The sequence below is a fragment of the Limanda limanda genome, chromosome 7 (assembly GCF_963576545.1).
Source record: "Limanda limanda chromosome 7, fLimLim1.1, whole genome shotgun sequence".
NCBI classification, from domain to species: Eukaryota; Metazoa; Chordata; class Actinopteri; order Pleuronectiformes; family Pleuronectidae; genus Limanda; species Limanda limanda.
In genome coordinates this window covers 28,143,333-28,154,830 of record NC_083642.1, presented here as the reverse complement: position 1 = coordinate 28,154,830, position 11,498 = coordinate 28,143,333, and the positions used below count along the sequence as shown (strand labels likewise).

Below are 11,498 nucleotides of genomic sequence, written 5' to 3'. Positions count from 1 at the left end.
TCTCCAACTCAAACAAATCATCTTGATGAATGGAAGATTTGTCTGTCCATCTACTTTTGTCCACTGTCCACAGCCAAAGTCTTTAGGTCTGTGAATCTAACCCATTATCTTTATATGGTTAAAATACATGCACGGACCCATATGTGGACGTCTGTATGCAGACCAAATTGTGTGTCCGCGTTGACTGTACACATTGACTGTGCAGGCTCCAGGTCCAATATATCTGCCTACTGGAGTGAAATGTGGGGTCAGGTACGTATGCACTTTCTTCTAAATCTTCCGTGGTTTCCGGGCATGAACCGGAAATGCGACTCCGGAAATGATGTAGTCAGCAGACCAATCACAGCCCTTGCGGCCGGGTGACGCTTGCGGGGCTTTGCCGTCTAGTAAAGGCCGATTTATACTCGGTTTTTTACGCACGCACGCGAGAGACGCAACACGCCCCTCGCGTACTTGCGGGGGGCGTGTTGCGGCTTGCGTGCGTCAGCCAATTTTTCTGACTATACGACAAAGCGACGCGAGCCTCACGCAGCCCGCAAGGCTTGTGATTGGTCTGCTTACTACATCCCGTCCGGAGCCGCATTTCCGGTTTCATGCCCGGAAACTGCGGAAACCACGGAAGATTTAGAAGAACGAATATGGACCAAAATAGAAGAGCACTTGGCAGAAAAGATCCGAAACTATGACCTCTAGTACAACCCGTCACTGACCGGCGGATTTGTCCGCCAGAAAAAGGCTCTGAGGAGCCGCCGTGGCGATGTAAATATACGTGTGCCACACACGAAGAAGAGCCGACTTCAACAAAAAACATTACTCCGGCTAGTGGTCTGGCGGTGATTTGCGTTGCAACACGCGCAAGTGTGGGGGAACTATAAACCAAAACGAGTCCGTAGAAGCTGCGTGCGTGCGTGCGTGAAAAACGACTCTTATTCGGCCTTTAGAAAAATTGGCCGACGCACGTAAGCACGTACGAAGGGGCTTGAGGGGCCCGGAAGGGCTCCGGCATCTCCGGGCCCGTGAAAACGCAGAAGCATGCGCCGGCCTAAGTCGACGTGTTACAAGGAAGGTGGCTGGACCTCATTATAGTATCAATTCAGCCGAAGAGTGACGCTGAAGCGAAACAAATCTGCCACGATCATTAAAGAATATGTCACCAACAGGCGGACCAGACCCAGACTCTGTTCTATACGGACCAAAACCTGTTATTAGTAGTCTTATTTCCTGGCAGGACAAGGAAGAGTTTATTTCTGTCACTGAACAAGAGGAAGTGGGAACAAAGAGAAAAGTTAAAGCTGTTAAGTTATTAATATCTGTTGAGATTGTTCTGTTGAAATGGTTCATATGTGAGATGTAGTTCATGAAAATTTTGAAAAGGGGAAACTTTAACTACCTTACAACAGTGGCGGAGAGCAGGACCCTGTGTAGGTTGCGGACTATCTTAAACAACGAGCACCACCCCCTACACAGAACTCTCATCGGACAGAGGAGTATATTCAGTGGCAGACTCCTGTCACTGTCATGCTCATCGGACAGGCTGAGGAGGTCCTTTGTTCCTAGGGCCATTCAGCTTTATAACACCATGCTGAAGAGGGGGGGGGGGGGGGAGTGATCTTCCCTGCATGAGTATACCTCAGTCTGCCCTCCCCTTCTCTACTCTTCTCATCTCATTATTATATACAAACCCGCTGTCCATCCCTTTACTGGCTTTACCCCATGCACGGACTTTACCTTTACCACTACTTATTCTTATATATTTATATATGTATATATTTTTGTTGTTTTTTATATATATATTTTTTTTTTTTTATTGCGCTTTCCACTCCAGCAGCACAAGAACACTTCCCTACTGGACACTGACATAATCACATCATTGCATCCCATTCCTGTATCTGTATATATATTCTCCGTATGTGATTTATGTATGTATGTCAGTGACGTGTTTTAAGTGTTAACTGTATAAGCTACTGGATGTTCTAAATTTCCCTCGGGATTAATAAAGTATCCATCTATCTATCTATCTATCTACATCTTTATGTCCTTGGGTGTGTTTTGTTACTGAGAGATGAATTATTTCTTTTAAAAAATTCAAATTGCACTAACTTTACCCTCAGATGATTTTTTTATAGACTGCTTTACTTGAATTTAAAGTGTTTTGATGTTCCTCCAGAAAGTTACATGCATTTTACTTTGTTTTTCATTTATATGGTTGTTGGACAGCTCAATGTAGATTGATATATTCCTTTTACTTGAATGGAACAATGTCTTGCACAGGTTTTATTTTAACACATCCCTCTTGTTAGACCAGAAATACACGAGAGCTCTATTCATCTTCCATTTCAGACTGGTCTATTTTTTGCTGCGGAATATTGCCTTGCAGCGCATACTTATTATACGTGTTTGTATTTAAGAGATGATTAAATTAATATAAATTACACAAATTACATTTTTGATAAACTTATGTAAATCGAGTAAGAAAAATGAATTGTTCGATTAATCTCAAAAAAAAAAAAAAAATCTTTAGGTGCAGCCAAAGTCAAATTACCTCCTCTGCAGACTGGACAGTTTACACTACTCAATGTCACAAATATTTAATTTCTATTTGACATCATGTTAGTACTTGTACTTTTGTGTTCCAACTTTTTTACTTCATACATCTACTCTGATGTATATAATTATTGTATTTTATTCTCCATTACATTTATTCGACATATTTTAAACAACAGATAATATAACCAGTGGTTTGGAAAATGTTTTGCTTCTGAAAAAATAAATGTACAGTGCTTTGCATAAGTATTCACCCCCCTTGGACTTTTTCCCATTTTGTACTGTTACAAACTGGAATTCAAATAGACCTAAACAGACTTTTTCCTATTTGATCAACACAATATGCATAGTACTTTGAAGGTTCAAAATACCTTTAATTGTGACACAAACAGTAATGAGAACAAAAAAGTTGACGTCTGTTGGGTGCATAAGTAATCACCCCCCTGAGTCAATACCTGTTAGAACCCCCTTACGCTGCAATTACAGTTCCAAGTCTTTTGGGGTATGTCTCTACCAGCTTTGCACAGCTAGAGATGGAAATGTTTGTCCATTCTTCTTGGCAAAAAAGCTGAAGCTCAGTCAGATTGGATAGAGACCGTCTGTGAACAGCAATTTTCAAGTCTCAATTGGATTTAGGTCATGAACATGCTTTGATCTAAACCATTCCATTGCAGCTCTGGCTGTATGTTTAGGGTCACTGTCCTGCTGGAAGATGAACCTCCACCCAAGTTTCAAGTCTTTTGATTTTCTTCAAGGATTGCATTGTATTTGGCTCAATCAATCTTTCCCTCAATTCTGACCAGTTTCCCTGTACCTGCAGAGAAGCATCCCCACAGCATGACACTACCACCACCATGTTTCGCTGTTGGGATGGTGTGCTCAGGGTGATGGGCAGTGTTGGGTTTCCGCCACACATAACGTTTTGCATTGAGGCCAAAACGTTTAATTTTGGTCTCATCTGACCAGAGCACCTTCTTCCACATGTTTACTGTGTCTCCCACATGGCTTGTGGCAAACTCCAAATGGGATTTCTTATGGTTCCCTTTCAAAAACGGCTTTTTTCTTGCCACTCTTCCATAAAGGCCAGATATGTGGAGTACTACACGACTAATAGTTGACACGTGGACAGATTCTCCCACCTCAGCTGTGGATCTTTGCAGCTCTTCCAGAGTTACCATGGGCCTCTTGGTTGCTCCTCTGATTAATTTTCTCCTTGTCCCGTCTGTTTGGGTGGACATATGCACTCAACACTTTTCAGATTTTAATTTGTAAATAATTTTTAAATCCATGTTATATTTCCCTCCACTTCCAAATGATGGACTATTTTCTGATGGTCCATTACATAAAATCACAATGAAATTGTGGCAGTGGTGCTTGCCACGGGGCTCTCCCACACACAGCCAGAGACGGAAGTGTTGCTTCTTAACATATTGTATTGATCCACCACACACATGTGAACAAACATAAACTTAACATAAAGTGACTAGCTTTGCAGCTTAGTCCGGCTTCTCTCCAGTGTCTCCGTCTCTCCAGTGTCTGAGTCTCTGAGGCGCGCTGAAGCAGCGAAGAAACTGCCTTTTAAGTGTGAGGACCAATCAGCTAACAGCTCTCACCTGCGCTGATTGATCCTCTGTGGTGCAGGTGAGGGTGCTCTCCCAGCCCCCTCACCTCCAGATGCCACCATCACGAATTTCAGGCCAGGGATCTATCCGGCCTGACCTACCTGGGTGCCGGGACAGAGGGCATCGTCTTCACCGTCAGCGTAGGGGCAGGGACAGGCGTCCGCTGGCTTCACCGCCAGACTGGGTGCAAAATCAGTGGCACGCCGGCCGTAGGCTTCTCCGAAGCAGGGCTAGGACGCAGAATTGGAGCTCCGCTCACCGTCACCTCCAGCGCCGCATGCGGACACCAAATCGGGGCCGCGCTCACGGTGTGGCAGGCTGGAAAAGGAGCTGGTCCTAATCGGGCCAGCTGACACTCCGTCAGCATCACCTCCCTCTCCACCTGCCCCAGGACCGCCTGCAGCTCCCGTCTGGTCGCTGCTCCCGCCTCCCGGTAGGCGGCCACCAGGTCGTCCATCATTCCACGAGTTCCCACTCCTGCCGGTCCGCGTCTCTGGCTGCGTCGAGCCCTACATTGGGCTACAGTGTGGCAGTGGTGCTTGCCACGGGGCTGTCCCACACACAGCCAGAGACGGAAGTGTTGCTTCTTTCAAACATGTTGCAGTTCCAAAAACACCAGCGAGAGTCTGGACCCAATTCTGTAGACATCCCCTGGAGGTCATGTCTGGAAGTGGCTCTAGAAAGTCCTCAACTAATGAATATTTAAATGTTGAACACGCTGATGTCTCAACCGCTGCTTTTCACTCCATCATTTTCCCAGTTTAGCTTCCGGTTGTCTTTCCCTTTAAGTGAAATATTAAATAAAATAATCAAATTTCCTTCATCAAACTAGTATTGTCATCCAGCAGATAACATATACACACAGTCAGAACATACACTGTGAAAAACAGAGTAACAAACGTACCATTGGTTAAATCTCATCTGTTCTTTTTCCTGTAAAAGAAACAAAACAAATGAAAAAGCTCTAAACCAACGACATCATGACTTGACGGAGGTCTTATCATCCATGAGATTTTTTCTTCCACCACACACACATCTTACCTGCAAGATGTTTTTTCCAAAAAAAAAAGGCGACTAATAAACAAAGACCCAAAACAACCAGTGAAACGATGATTCCAACTGGTGCATTTTCTAAATTTTCACATTCAGTGTCAGTTGAAGCGGTTCCTTGTTGCATCAGCTGAAGGTTTTGTGATTCACATCTGGAACGACAGGGGACATTTTCACAGGACCATGAAGAGGCACCACAGATTCACTGCAAATGTAAGAAACCAGGCACGTCCATGTCTGGTGTGACTCTTTACTTACTGTGTGTGTGGTTGACAAGACGTAAGCGTCCCATCAGAAAATGTTTCGTCACTGCAGTCAGAGCATTGAGAGTCTCTGAGGGGGGTTCCTGTATAAACACAAAATATACACAGTTACTAGTGTACACATCATATTAGCATTATATAGCAAAGTGGTATTTGACATCAGACCTGTCTGATTTCCAAAGGTAAACAAATATTTGATCATTGATGTTTTTGAACAGCAAACTTTTCTTTGTTCATATTCTCTCCTTTTTATGTGAGGTGTGATGTTATGTAGAGCAGCATGACACTATACTTACAAACATGATTCTATAAACTAAGGAACATTGACAGAATTCTGTTCTTCTATGTTACATTTCAAACATACAGAAATTATTTGACATTTTATCTCATCACACCTGGATCACTGCACTGTCTTTTATGACTATATTCATTATTTGTTTTTATATATGCTTTGTTTTTGCTTTGTAACATTGGTTTGAGTAATGTGTAGAGATAAGGTCAGATAAGATGTACATTTAATAATCCTCCATTTCCCAGTCAATGCAGCAGCAATAACAACTAAATTAAACAACACCGTGTATATTAGGCTGTTTTTCAAAATTGTCAAATTATTGTTAATTGTGTCAGACTGCCACTCAGCTCTCTCTCTCTTTTGAAAGAAAGGTTATTATTATTGCTATTATTACCATAGTTGCACAGGAAGATGGGATTTTGTTTTGTTTTCTCCAACTCAAACAAATCATCTTGAATTATGGAAGAAGATTTTTCCGTCCATCTACTTTTGTCCACTGTCCACAGCCAAAGTCTTTATGGCTGTGAATCTAACCCATTATCTTTATATGGTTAAAATAGATGCACAGACCCATATGTGGACGTCTGTATGCAGACCAATATTTCTTCCTACTGAAGTCTAGTCATGTCTTATGCTGATCCCAATGGTGCTTTTATACCGAATGTCAAGGTTACATTCAAAGACAATGCAAAGACGTGTCTGGATGAAAAATTCACATCTCTTGCCCTGGGTGTAGCATTTAACACCATGCCAAAACATTGAGTTGAAATATTTGAAATCTGTTTGACAATTCATTAACTGGATACCTCAAATAACCTGCTCTGTCTTCTTCATAACTTTTTCACAGTTTTGAAAGCTTAAATCTTTAAGTCAGCATTAGAACACGTACCTCTTTGTTTGATGTACTGCCCTGGTTTACATTGTTTGTGTTTCTTTGCAGCTGCACAGTGGTTCCCTGTGGGGTCTGTACAGTAGAATCCTTCCAGAGGTTCACAAACTGAATCTGTTGTTGCTGTGCACAAAGTGTTTGTCTTCAAACCAGAATCTGTCAACATAGAGGATACATATGAAGGAGGGCCCATATGAAGATACAAAACTGCTGAACTATGTATACTATGAGAAAGCAAATATTACTTTTTTGTCTGGCAAATATCATTAAAACTAATCTTAAGTTCGTATTACATCTTTAGGAAATAAAATTAAATAGATTTTCCAATCTATAGGTCTACGAGGGTGAAGGATAAAGCTGCCTTAAACACAACACAGTGGACTGATCTCCTGGTGGCAGGAACAAGGAGATATGAAGTGAACAACTGACTTTTGTAAAATGTCTCACTTCTGCCATTACTGCAAGTTCCACTGAGAGAAACTACAGAGCACAGCAGAGTCTCATGACTTGACTGTAAAAAAGAAGAACTAAAAATATGAACTTCATCATGTACAATGTCTTGTGACTTAGTTATGCAAAAGAGGATCTTGTGACTCCTTATCCACTATCTCAGTTTCATCTATGCCAAATCAGTAATATGCAGGTAATTATTCTAAACAGACTAACACAGTGACACTAAAAACCATCATCAGAACAGCTCAGCTCCATCTCAGCTCGTACACTGTAAGACTTGCAGTAACATTCCTCCTTACTGATTTTAAACCTACAGTAAATGTCAACACAGAAATCTACCTGGACCACAGGTCGTGCAGGGGAAACACTTGTTAAGTCCAGTGGTCCAAGATTCATGTAGGTGTCATTCACACAGGGCAAACAGGAAGTGCTCTTGAACTCTGTGCAGTGTGTTTTAACACGATTTCCTGTTGAAAAGAAAACTATTTAATTTCATGAAATGTTTGTTGAACAAAGACAAATCATCTTGAGGAAGTGCAGCTTATAACGTAACATTGTAACATGTGCTGCACTTTCATTTTTATAGATATACATTTTTACAGAAGAAGCCAAAACATAAAAAAATACATTCTAGCCTATTCTTCTCGTTCAGGATCTTACCAGATGGACAAAGAGAACAGCATTCATTCCCTATCGTATACTCAGTTGGATGACAAGTCAGTGTAGTCACACTGAAGACTTTGACCAAAAATATCTGTGAAGGATAGGGCAAATGTTTTTATCTTAGTTAAACTTTGTTGACATGTTGACATAGTCAATAACTGAGAGAGGAGAGGAGACGACTGGACACTTAAACAACCAAATATATATTCTTTCATTAATCAATTATGCATTTGGAAAAATTTATAAAACAAAGAGACTAACAAATATCTCTGGGTGAAAAAGTGGTGTCACCGACAAAGATGTCAAAAGTGTTTGTTGTGATAAGAGCCAACAGTGGTGTGGCTGTGCTGTAAACAAAATCATGTGATCTCTGCAGGGACGTTGTTGTTGTGAACTAGTCTGAGCAGAGCATCTCCTGCTGGGTTGTGCATGTGTGAAAGGAAAACTGCAGAGAAATTCACGCCCCCAATTAAAAAAAAAAGCAGAACTGTAGGTGACGAGGAGCAGAGTGACGCAACTTTACCAACAAAGATGCAGCCTCCAAATGTTTACTTCTCAGATTCATGAACGGCAGGTTGGCAGTTTTCTTGAGCTGAAGTCACCATCACTGAGATCCGGCTTGAGATGATTTTTAAATCCAAAAAAGAGGGGGACCTCTGGGAAGAAAGAGGACTCAGCTGTACAAACTGCACAGAACAGCAGGGGACCTGGCAACATTACTGCTGCTTATCAAATAAAGTCTGTCTTTCTTAAATTTTCAGTGTGTGGCAACATTAATATCCAAGTGGTGAAAAAAAGGAAAGGCGTTTCACGTGTCATCCAAGAGGCTTCTTCATTTCTAACTGTCTGCTGGTCCATCCAAAGAAAAAACACCCAGACGTAATATGCAGTTGAATGCAGTGAGGAATGCTCAGACCTTTACATTTGGGAAGCTAAACAACCTATTAATTAACGCATGGCACAGCACAGGAGAGCTGGCGACTCAGGTCAGGACTCAGCAGTCTGCCTTCATCTAAAAGAACAATGGACATTCATTTGAAGAAAACACAGTCCACATTTTTTTAACCCACAAGGGGGCAGGTGTGTCAACAGCTCCCAGTGAAACCAACAGCAAGGTGGGTCCAGCCTCTCAGGTAACCTCAAGGAAACTTAACCAAGTCCAGTTGGCCTGTTTTCTAACACTTGGATATACCATGACCTGGATGACTGATTTCTTCACAGGCAGATAACGTTAATAATCATTAAACCTAGCACTGGAGTCAGCTCAGCTTTTACAGCCCATTGCTCTGCTCACAGTCCAAAGTTCATGCTTATTTCTGTTCCCTTTCAAAGCTCCCAGACGGTTCCACGGTTCAGTGAGATCCAGTGGATTTGATATAAGGGTGTAACCTACATGTGTTGTTGGCTGTAATAAGATACTGTAACACACCACGCTCACACAGCTACGAGTTGGTTTGATATGTGAGCAGATGTTGTTTATCTGACATGATAACTGATCACATGATGAGTGCAGGAAGTGGACGAGTGATTTTACCAAGAGTTTTCACCAAACTTCTGATGTGTTCAGAGGTGGGGCTGCGTTCACGTGATTGTTGTTTTTCTCTAAATGTTCAGACTCCACTCTTCTTCATTGATATCTGAAAGTGAAAGTTAAACAACACTCAAACACAGACCATGTTCACATTAGTTCTCTGACATTGAAACTTCCATGACAACACCAGTACACAGCAAACAGAGAGCTGATCTCTAATTCTCAGGTGGCTGTTGAAACCTGCACTTATCTTGTCTTTAATAAAACTGCTACAGGAGAAGATGCTGCACTCTGCTGCTGTCTCACAGTTTTTCATCTCAGAAACATGAGAGGTTCAGGGTTTGAACCCTCAAGGTTAAAAAAACTTATTGGAAGTCGCTTTGGATTAAAAGCGTCAGTTAAATGTAATGTAATGAGATGTTTAAGGGACACGTCATAGAAGACAACACATTATCTGTTGCACTGTTTCAGTTCCAGAAAACATAAGGTGACGATTTTTCTGCGACATCTTAACAACCTACTGGTTCACTCCTGCTCTTTATTATGCAACATTCAGAGGTTATATAGAAATTCAGTCTGCTTACCGTCGTTAATATGACAAGACATTCTGCAGGTTCCGTCTATAGGCAGTTAAGCTTTCATTTCATAGTGAAGGACAGGTGTTACTTCCTGGATCAGTAAGACTTCGGTAAAGTTGGAAAGATATTCACAGATTCGAATTTCCAGGATCAATAAGTCATGAGCGAAACGTTCTTAAATCCCATAGCGCGCCTCTTTCCCACTGTAGTAAGGTAGAAAACAGGTTATACGCCAATACGAGCCGTCGTCTGAGCTGGACAATCAGGTCTGTTTGTTTACACCCGGCTGCTTTAAGACGAGGGCAGAGGGACCGTGTGCAAAGTGCACACGGTTTACTGGATGGGTAATGCTTCATGAGTCCTCCTGTCGCTGCTGGATTCATCCCAGGATAGGTATCCTTATGAGGGCAATATCATGTTCATTGTAGAAGGGGAAATGCTCTTCCACACATTAATCCTTTGAAACACAAGCTATGCAAACCCCTTCTTCTAGTGCACAACAATGTCCTCCTGTCGCTGCTACTGCAGTGAAGTGAGCCACCATGTGTGAAGCCAGTCGCAACTAGGTTTTTGTTGCGCGTCTACTCGTGCCTTATACGCTAAAGCAGCAAAGATAGTTGGAGCGCCTACAAATTCCCCAACTATGTTTTAGTCTCTCATTTGATATACATGTATCTTCATCAATTTCCATGGCTTTTTACTGCAGAATAACTGAGAATTTAAGGACAAGTCTGTGAAAGTGCCCCAATGTATTCATAATGTAGTCATATTTGGAAGCTGATTAAAGATATTCCTTGAGAGGTTATGAGTCATTTCCAGTGGATTCCTGTGCGTGGCGTCTCTGACTATGCTGAAATACATTTTTGTGCGTGCTGTTTAAAGTCAGCGGAAGTGATTTTAACCCTTCGATATACGACATTTATGACAAAGTGAACCAGCTCAGTTTATATTTTCTATTTCTTTGCAGTGAATGAATTTCATCATTAAGAACTTCAGGTATTCCCCAATTAACTTGTTTTTGATCAACACAATTCCTTATTTTAACTTTTCCTTTGTTACTTTTTGAATAAAAATCATATTTGTATCACTACCCTTCTAATTCACTAGACCAAGATAATAAAACTCGAAATATAACAGTATATACTTAATAGACAGATTGATATGCATTTGAAAATGTGCTTTTGATTTTCTTTATCCAGAGTGTTAGTATGGCTGGTTGCAATAATTTCCGACATACGGTTGGTAAGTTGCTTACGATTGAGAAGTTCATGAATATTTAAATCAATACGAGCCATCCTCTGAGCTGGACATGTCAAAAACATTGTCTCAGAATACAGCCTGACGAGTGTGCAGGGACTTGCTGAGCTTGAATTTGAACAAATAATTGCCTTTATGGCCATATGTCCTCTATCCACTGGAGTGCTAACAATATTGCAATAACTTCTCCTGTATATCGAGCCCCTCACTGATCTTTTCTCTATTTTAATATGAAATTCTGGAATTATAATTGCTACTCCCACCTCATTGAATTAATTCTGTGATGCATCTGTATAAACCTGGATATAACTGTGTTTACAGTCAATATGTGCCTGTTTTGTATCCAAATTGAAAAT

The 11,498-nt window shown here is 41.4% G+C and overlaps 1 pseudogene; it reads right to left on the bottom strand.

Annotated features, from left to right (window-relative positions):
• Positions 1–4,879: 4,879 nt before the first annotated feature.
• On the bottom strand, positions 4,880–8,374 carry LOC133005103 (tumor necrosis factor receptor superfamily member 14-like; annotated as a pseudogene).
• Between the last annotated feature and the right edge of the window lie 3,124 nt (positions 8,375–11,498).